Source organism: Notolabrus celidotus, chromosome 16 (assembly GCF_009762535.1).
Source record: "Notolabrus celidotus isolate fNotCel1 chromosome 16, fNotCel1.pri, whole genome shotgun sequence".
NCBI classification, from domain to species: domain Eukaryota; kingdom Metazoa; phylum Chordata; class Actinopteri; order Labriformes; family Labridae; genus Notolabrus; species Notolabrus celidotus.
This window is the reverse complement of record NC_048287.1, coordinates 32,085,885-32,094,629: the sequence shown is the minus strand read 5'-3', so window position 1 is coordinate 32,094,629 and position 8,745 is coordinate 32,085,885. Positions and strand designations below refer to the sequence as shown.

The following is an 8,745-nucleotide window of genomic DNA, read 5'->3' as shown; positions in this document are numbered from 1 at the left end:
AGGGAGGGAGGGAGGAAGGAGGGAGGAAGGAGGGAGGGAAGGAGGGAGGGAAGGAGGGAGTGAGGGAGGGAGGAAGGAGGAAGGAGGGAGGGAGGGAAATAAATGGGTGAGGATTATGAGACAAAAGCTGGGAAAGTGTGAGCGTAGAAAGTTGGACAGGAGAGGAAGAGAATGAAAAGGGAGGGAAGAGGAAGAGTTCCATCTCTTCTTTCCTACATCGCTACCTTTCTCCCTCACTTTCCCTACCTTGCTTCCTCTCTCACTCCTTCCTCTCTTTCTCCCTTCCTCCTTTCCTCCAACTTCATCCCTAGTTTCCTCCACCCTACCTTTATCCTGTTTTCCTCCATCATCTTTTTCTTCCTCCTCCTTCTGGTGTTGAAAAATAAAGCCCATGCTGAAGCACCAAAAAACCTGCAGTTCCTCGAGTGTCCACTTGAGGCTGACTCCAGAAGTGAGTCAGACCCCATTAGACTCTGTGTTAAATGTTACTTTTTAAGGCCTGGTGCAAAAAAACAAGGTTCTGTCTTTATGGTTCATAAATTTAGTCACAAAAAATAAACAAAAGGTGATTTTTAAAAATATTTCTTGAACATTTTGATGATTTTAAGATATTTATAATGAAAACATCCGGTTAATTTTCAGAATAAAACACTCTGTGTTATCACCAGATCGTATTTCACTTAACTACAACAACAAACCAAAGTCATGATGAGCGGAGCCAGGCCTGGAGTCAACAGGTCAGAGGTTTTCAGAGGACCAGAAAGACAACATGGATGAGAAGAGGAGGAGGAGGAGGAGAATCCTTGATTCAGGGATTACCTAGCTCATAATGAAAGTTACTAACCGTAGACCTTTCTGGTAGTGATGTGTCCTCCCGTGTCGAGGCTTTGAAGCATGTTCTGAGTAATCCAGGAAGATTTCTGTGAAGCGCATATCAAGGCTTGTGTTGATGATGTCATTATAATCACTGTGCTTATTTTATTGTCCACTTGATGGCGCAGTAGAGCAAATGGGGCACCATGAAGTTTCGGCCCATGGGTGAACCAATAAGATGGGAAGCCTCAAAGCTTCACAAAGCCTCATCTTGCCATCACTACTGTCTGGAGTCCCCTGAGCTCCCTTGTCTCGTAGGTTCCGCTGAGCTGCTGTAGACGTCCTCCTGCTGCGGATGTTCCAGGCAAACTCTTCTACTACTCGTCTCATCACTATCATCTCTCTCTCTCTCTTCACCTCCCTCTATCCCTCTCTCCAACACGGTCTCAGCAGATGTGTGTCTAACATGAGTCTGGTCCTGCTGGAGGTTTCTGCCTGTTAAAGGAAGTTTGTCCTCTCCGCTGTAACTTGCTAAATACTGTGATGTGCAATGCTCATGATGGATTAAGGTGGGGTAAGACTGAGTCTTATCCGGTCTTGGTGTTGGGTCTCTGTTCATAATTTGACATAGAGTGGTCTAGACCTGCTCTGTTTGTAAAAGAGTCTTGAGATAACGTTTGTTGTGATTTGGCGCTATACAAATAAAGATTGATTGATTGACTTGACTCCAGCTGTCCGGAGGTCCTGCTCCGTGCTGCGTTCTGAAAACACAACCGGTGGGTGTTGACTGAGCCGGACTGCAGCGGATCAGAGATGGACCGGACACGGATCTGGTTGAAGTCCTGGTCAGAGAAACTGGAGAAACAAAGAGGAACATTTATTTAGTTTGATTTTGAAATCAGGAGGGACATGTTTGGCAGCGTTAGAGCTAACATCCACTCTGAAATATTTTGTTTTTATTGCACATCATTTCATTTCCAATATTGAAGAATGTAATCACTGAAGAGCTTCTAATAAAAGCCTGCCCCAATTAAAGGCAGGGTCCCTTTTAGTTGCCAGTTGTGGCTCTACATTTTGAGAATGAAAGGGCGGTCTTGATTAGAACCATTACTACCCCCTGAACTGAATTTAGACCCCGGTTCTTCTGGTCGAAAAAACGCCTCAGGTTAACAATCAGTTTGTGTGCAGAAAGAAATCCAAAGCTTGCGAGCATGGCATGGATCAGCGGTATATTCTGTGCCCTGGTGAGTGACGGGGGGGACTTTACTGCTGCTGACTTTTAAAGTTGGAAATAAAGGCAGATATAACAACAAGTCCATCTTTACTGGGTTAAAGTTTCATTTGGGGTGGATGGCCTGTTGCTACGGGCCATTCAGTCTCTGTATTGTCGGAGCCAGAGTCTGGTTCGCATTGCCGGCAGTAAGTCGAATTCGTTCCCGGTGGGGGTTGGACTCCGCCAGGGCTGCCCTTTGTCACCGGTTCTGTTCATAACTTTTATGGACAGAATTTCTAGGCGCAGCCAAGTGGCGGGGGGTTTCCGGTTCGGTGGCCTTGGGATTCCGTCTCTGCTCTTTGCAGATGATGTCGTCCTATTGGCTCCATCGAGCGGTGACCTCCAGCTCGCGCTGGGACGGTTTGCAGCTGAGTGTGAAGCAGCGGGGATGAGGATCAGCACCTCCAAGTCTGAGGCCATGGTGCTCAGTCGGAAAAGGGTGGCCTGCCCTCTCCGGGTCGGAGGGGAGTCTTTGCCCCAGGCGGAGGAGTTCAAGTATCTCGGGGTCTTGTTCACGAGTGAGGGGAAAAGGGAGCGGGAGATTGACAGACGGATCGGGGCGGCGTCTGCAGTGATGCGGGCGCTGTACCGGTCTGTCGTGGTGAAGAGAGAGCTGAGCCAGAAGGCAAAGCTCTCAATTTAACGGTCAATCTACGTTCCGACCCTCACCTATGGTCACGAGCTGTGGGTAGTGACCAAAAGAACGAGATCGCTAATACAAGCGGACGAAATGAGCTTTCTCCGCAGGGTGTCTGGGCTCAGCCTTAGAGAGAGGGTCAGGAGCTCAGACATCCGGGAGAGGCTCAAAGTAGAGCCCCTGCTCCTCCGGATCCAGAGGAACCAGATGAGGTGGTTCGGGCATCTGGTTAGGATGCCTCCCGGGCGTCTCCCTGGGGAGGTGTTTCGGGCATGTCCGACTGGGAGGAGGCCACGGGGAAGACCCAGGACACGCTGGCGAGACTATGTCTCTCAGCTGGCCTGGGAGCGCCTCGGTATCCTCCCAGAAGAGCTGGTGGAAGTGGCCGGGGAGAGGAGTGTCTGGGCTTCCCTGCTGAGACTGCTGCCCCCGCGACCTGGACCCGGATAAGCGGAAGAAGATGGATGGATGGATGGAAGTTTCATTTTATTTTTGTTTAATGTCATATTTAAACGGTGGTGCAGTGGGTAGCACTGTTGCCTCACAGTTAGAAGGTTCCTGGTTGGATTCCCCGGCTGGGCAGCTGCCTTTCTGTGTGGAGTTTGCATGTTCTCCTTGTGCATGTGTGGGTTCTCTCAGGGTCCTCCTGCTTCCTCCCACAGTCCAGAAACATGCTCAACAGGCTGATTGGTCTCTAAATTGCCCGTAGGTGTGAGTGTGTGTGTGAATGGTTGTCTGTCTCTCTGTGTTAGCCCTGTGATAGGTTGGCGACCTGTCCAGGGTGTACCCTGCCTTCCACCCCAAAGCCAGCTGGGGTAGGCTCCAGCCCCCCGTGACCCCTAACGGGATAAGCAGTCAAGATAATAGATGGATATATTTTAAATTGGATATTTTCTGACGAGGTATGGTGTTATGGAATGAACCTGATATTGGATCTATTAAATGTTGGGTATACGGGCACCCTGCGGGGGGGTCAAGAGGTCTGAGCCAGCTTCGGGCTGCGACTCGACACAGAACAGATTCAATGTGTGAGTCTGAATCCTTGGGAAGAAGTTCTGAGATGATTTGATGATTAAAGGTTCATTCCGGTTAAGACAAGATCAGCTGTGATTCTGTGTCCGCCGGGACAGTAAGACTCTGTGAGTTACAGACTTCAGAGCAGTGAAGGGGGGCTGATTCTTTATAATAATCCCTCCTGATTTAAATAAATAAGACCCAACACTGTTTACTGTGTACGTTCAGTTACAGAAGTACACAGAGAGAGAGAAGAGCAAACATAACTGGCTGCATGTAAAGTGTAAATGAATGAAGTGTTTGCTGTTTGTTTTTGTTGATTGTAACTGTTCTGGTTTTTGTTTTTAACTCTGTAAAGCACTTTGAATTGCTCTTTGTATGAATGCTGCTTTATAAACAAAACTTGCCTTGCCTTTAAAGCCTGTCTTCTATTGACACCTGTCCCAAATAGAAGCCCAGGCTTCTAATTAAAGCACGGTACACATTGTAGTCCTGGTTCATCTGAGCTCGTTTGACCGAAGCATCCTGCAGCTCTGAACTCTTCACATCATTTCTTCCTTCGTGTACGTAGATCGATGTTTGTGCCTTTCGTCTTGAACTACTGTACATGACAGTCGCACCATCGCTCCCCCAGGGGGACACGAACCGGACAGCTGAGGGTCGCTGCTGCAGAACAGGGGGTCACAGAGACCAAGAGACGGCGCGGTGTTCAGAGAGAAGATGATGACACAAAGCTCGGGGGAGATTTGTCCTATCAGACGACTCGAGAGGAGCGGCGGCGGTGGCGGCGGTGGCGGTGGTGGTGGTGGTGGCGGCGTTTGATGGTGTTATTAATGCTGTAAATGGAAGGAAACATCCCTCTGAATCAGACCCAGTGTAATAAATGCTGCTCAGTTAATGAATTGCTGCTTAACGTAATGACATCATTAGAGAGGGAGAATCGCGGACCAATTTCCTCCAGCACATTACAGACTTTTATGGCGTTTTGTCCCCATTTAAAGGGACGGTTTAATACTTTTTGACTGATTATGACCTTTGCTACATCATCAGCTGCTCCCAGGAGAACAAAGACCCCAGACATAAACAGAGAGAAAATGATATTTAGAGTTCTGCACACTCCCTCGCACACACACACACACACACAGAGCTCAGCAGGAGGTCGGTGAGTGCAGCTCCTCACTGGGAGACATCGTTACGGAGCACCGGCTCTTTTTAATTTGTCATCAGCATGGCGGGGATCGACCTGCGGGGGCGAGCAGAACGCCTCTCTGCCTGCTTGCTTTGTTTCTGCTCCAAGTGAGAGGAGATGTAGAGGAAGATGAAGGGTTGAGTCCAGACAAAGGAACGCTCTGGTGTTTGACGTGCTTCCTTTCTACCTCTCGGCTCGTTGGAAATGATTACAGCTTCATTTCATCCCTCATGAGATATTATTCCTCGCTCATGCAGGTTGTAGCTGGAAACTCAAACGCACCATGATTCAATGAAATAATGAGCTTTATTTATAGAGCACTTTTCAAAGCACAGGTTACAGGTTACAGCAGTGATCTTAATTGGCTGGCAGCAGATGAAAATGGATGTAAAGCAACGGTGGACCTCAAGGATAAGAAACTCCTGTGATGCATGATACGTATGATCCTCCATTAGTCAAGTTTTAACCATCAAAAACATCATGAATACAAATTACACACTGTACCTTTAAATACGACACACTGTACCTTTAAATACTACACACTGTACCTTTAAATACGACACAGTGTACCTTTAAATACAACACACTGTACCTTTAAATACAACACACTGTACCTTTAAATACGACACACTGTACCTTTAAATACAACACACTGTACCTTTAAATACAACACACTGTACCTTTAAATACAACACACTGTACCTTTAAATACAACACACTGTACCTTTAAATACAGCACAATGCATGTATACATACACACTGTACCTTTTAAATACGACACACTGTACCTTTAAATACAACACACTGTACCTTTAAATACAACACACTGTACCTTTAAATACAGCACAATGCATGTATACATACACACTGTACCTTTAAATACAACACACTGCATGTATAAATACTACAGTGTACCTTTTAAATACGACACACTGTACCTTTAAATACAACACACTGTACCTTTAAATACAACACACTGTACCTTTAAATACAACACACTGCATGTATAAATACTACACTGTACCTTTTAAATACGACACACTGTACCTTTAAATACTACACACTGCATGTATAAATACTACAGTGTACCTTTAAATACTACACACTGTACCTTTAAATACAACACACTGCACCTTTAAATACTACACACTGCACCTTTAAATACAACACACTGTACCTTTAAATACAACACACTGTACCTTTAAATACAACACACTGCACCTTTAAATACAACACACTGCACCTTTAAATACTACACACTGCACCTTTAAGTACTACACACTGTACATTTTAAATACAACACACTGTATCCTTAAATACCACACACTGCACCTTTAAATATGACACACTGCTTCTTTAAGAACTACACACTGTACCTTTTGATACTACACACTGTATCCTTAAATACGACACACTGTATCCTTAAATAATACACACTGTACCTTTAAATATGACACACTGTACCTTTAAATACTACACACTGCACCTTTAAATACTACACACTGTACCTTTAAATACTACACACTGCACCTTTAAATACTACACACTGCACCTTTAAATACTACACACTGTACCTTTAAATACTACACACTGCACCTTTAAATACTACACACTGTACCTTTAAATACTACACACTGCTTCTTTAAGAACTACACACTGTACCTTTTGATACTACACACTGTACCTTTAAATACGACACACTGTACCTTTAAATACTACACACTGTACCTTTAAATACTACACACTGCACCTTTAAATATGACACACTGCTTCTTTAAGAACTAAACACTGTACCTTTAAAATAAGACACACTGTACCTTTAAATATGAAACACTGTACCTTTAATACTACACACTGCACCTTTAAATGCCACACAACCTGCCTCCCTGTTATAAGCTGCAGACTTCCTGCATGACTTCATCTTTGGAGCAAAGTTTGCAGTTTGAAATAGTTCCCTTCCTGGTTTCTGTGTTTGCCAAACTCCCATCATGCCTCACTGCGCTGTTGGCCGGCAGCTTCCGTGAGTAATGCCTCTCAATGATTTCACCCACATTGTTGGAAGGGTTTTTGTTGGAGAGGCTGCAGGTGTTCTGATTTAACTTAATTCAAAGTAACAATTTGAAACCTCTGCTGGAAACGCTCGCTGCACTCCGGATAATGTTTTGAGTTTAGCTAATTAAGTTTTTGGGCTTCGGGAAGTTGTAAAAAGTGTCCCGCACTTTAGCAGCGAAATGAACTGATTATGAGTCTATTAGCTGAGACTACTCAGACCGTTCCTGGCAGAGCGGAGGAACAGTTAACTTCCTCATGAGGGGCTTTTAAACGTGGATGTTTACTGAGATCTAATCGTTACACAAAGTTCTCTCGTACATTGCTCAAAGTGGAAACTGTCAAATGGGCCAAAACGCCTCCACTAGAAGTTCTTCTTTCTGCTGATGACAGGCAGACGTTGTTGTTCTCAGAGTCTGACAACATAACAGAAAGTTTTAACATTGTGTTAAAGATAAAGAGCCAGGAACAGTGAAAACATCGCTTCCTTCAAAGGCTCAGACTCTGAAAACAGACAGGATGTGAAGGTCGCCTGACGCCTCTTCGGTGTTAACAAACATTGTTCTGGATCTGACGAAACCATCAAGAACAACCGTTACTGGAACAACCACATGTCAGGGATGAACCTGGATCTTATCAAGACCTGGATCTTTGTCCTCTGTCACTTAAACTTTGGCTTATCTGTGGTAAACTTTCTGCAAGTTCTCAAATTAACAAAATCAAAGAATCGACACGAGCACTCATCAATTTTGTTGCTAATGCTAGCTGTAACTTCTGCTTGCTTCAACTTCTGCTAGCTGCAACTTCTATCTGCATCTTCTAGCTGCAACTCCTTCTAGCTGCAACTTCTGCTTGCTGAAACTTCAAGCTGCAACTTCTTCTAGCTGCAACTTCTTCTAGCTGCATCTTCTGCTAGTTGCAACTGCTGCTAGCTGCATCTTCTGCTAGTTGCAACTGCTGCTAGCTGCATCTTCTTCTAGCTGCAACTGCTGCTAGCTGCATCTTCTGCTAGTTGCAACTGCTGCTAGCTGCATCTTCTGCTAGTTGCAACTGCTGCTAGCTGCATCTTCTGCAAGTTGCAACTGCTGCTAGCTGCATCTTCTGCTAGTTGCAACTTCTGCTAGCTGCAAGTTCTTCTAGCTGCAAGTTCTGCTTGCTGAAACTTCTAGCTGCAACTTCTTCTAGCTGCAACTGCTGCTAGCTGCATCAACTGCTGCTAGCTGCATCTTCTGCTAGCTGCATCTTCTGCTAGTTGCAACTTCTGCTAGTTGCAACTTCCTCTAGCTGCAAGTTCTGCTTGCTGAAACTTCTAGCTGCAACTTCTTCTAGCTGCAACTGCTGCTAGCTGCATCTTCTGCTAGTTGCAACTGCTGCTAGCTGCATCTTCTGCTAGTTGCAACTTCTGCTAGCTGCAACTTCTTCTAGCTGCAACTTCTATCTGCATCTTCTAGCTGCAACTCCTTCTAGCTGCAACTGCTGCTAGCTGCATCTTCTGCTAGCTGCAACTTTTTCTAGCTGCAACTTCTTCTAGCTGTAACTTCTAGATGCAACTCCTTCTAGCTGCATATTCTGCTAAATTAGATATATCGAATTCTTAACAGCATTCTTAAGATGCTGCTAGCTGCATCTTCTGCTAGTTGCAACTGCTGCTAGCTGCATCTTCTGCAAGTTGCAACTGCTGCTAGCTGCATCTTCTGCTAGTTGCAACTTCTGCTAGCTGCAAGTTCTTCTAGCTGCAAGTTCTGCTTGCTGAAACTTCTAGCTGCAACT

The 8,745-nt window shown here is 45.2% G+C and overlaps 1 long non-coding RNA gene across 2 annotated transcripts in view; it reads left to right on the top strand.

The window, feature by feature from the left end:
- The window catches only part of LOC117827629, an 82,662-nt gene that overhangs the window by 16,897 nt on the left and 57,020 nt on the right, over positions 1 to 8,745 (top strand). The window contains exon 3 of one of the 2 annotated variants that reach the window (XR_004634248.1): positions 4,372 to 4,508. The exons of the other annotated variant lie outside the window; for it this stretch is intronic. This is a non-coding gene — a long non-coding RNA (uncharacterized LOC117827629). Of the gene's footprint in view, positions 1 to 4,371; positions 4,509 to 8,745 lie in introns of those variants that run through there. 2 annotated transcript variants of the gene reach the window in all.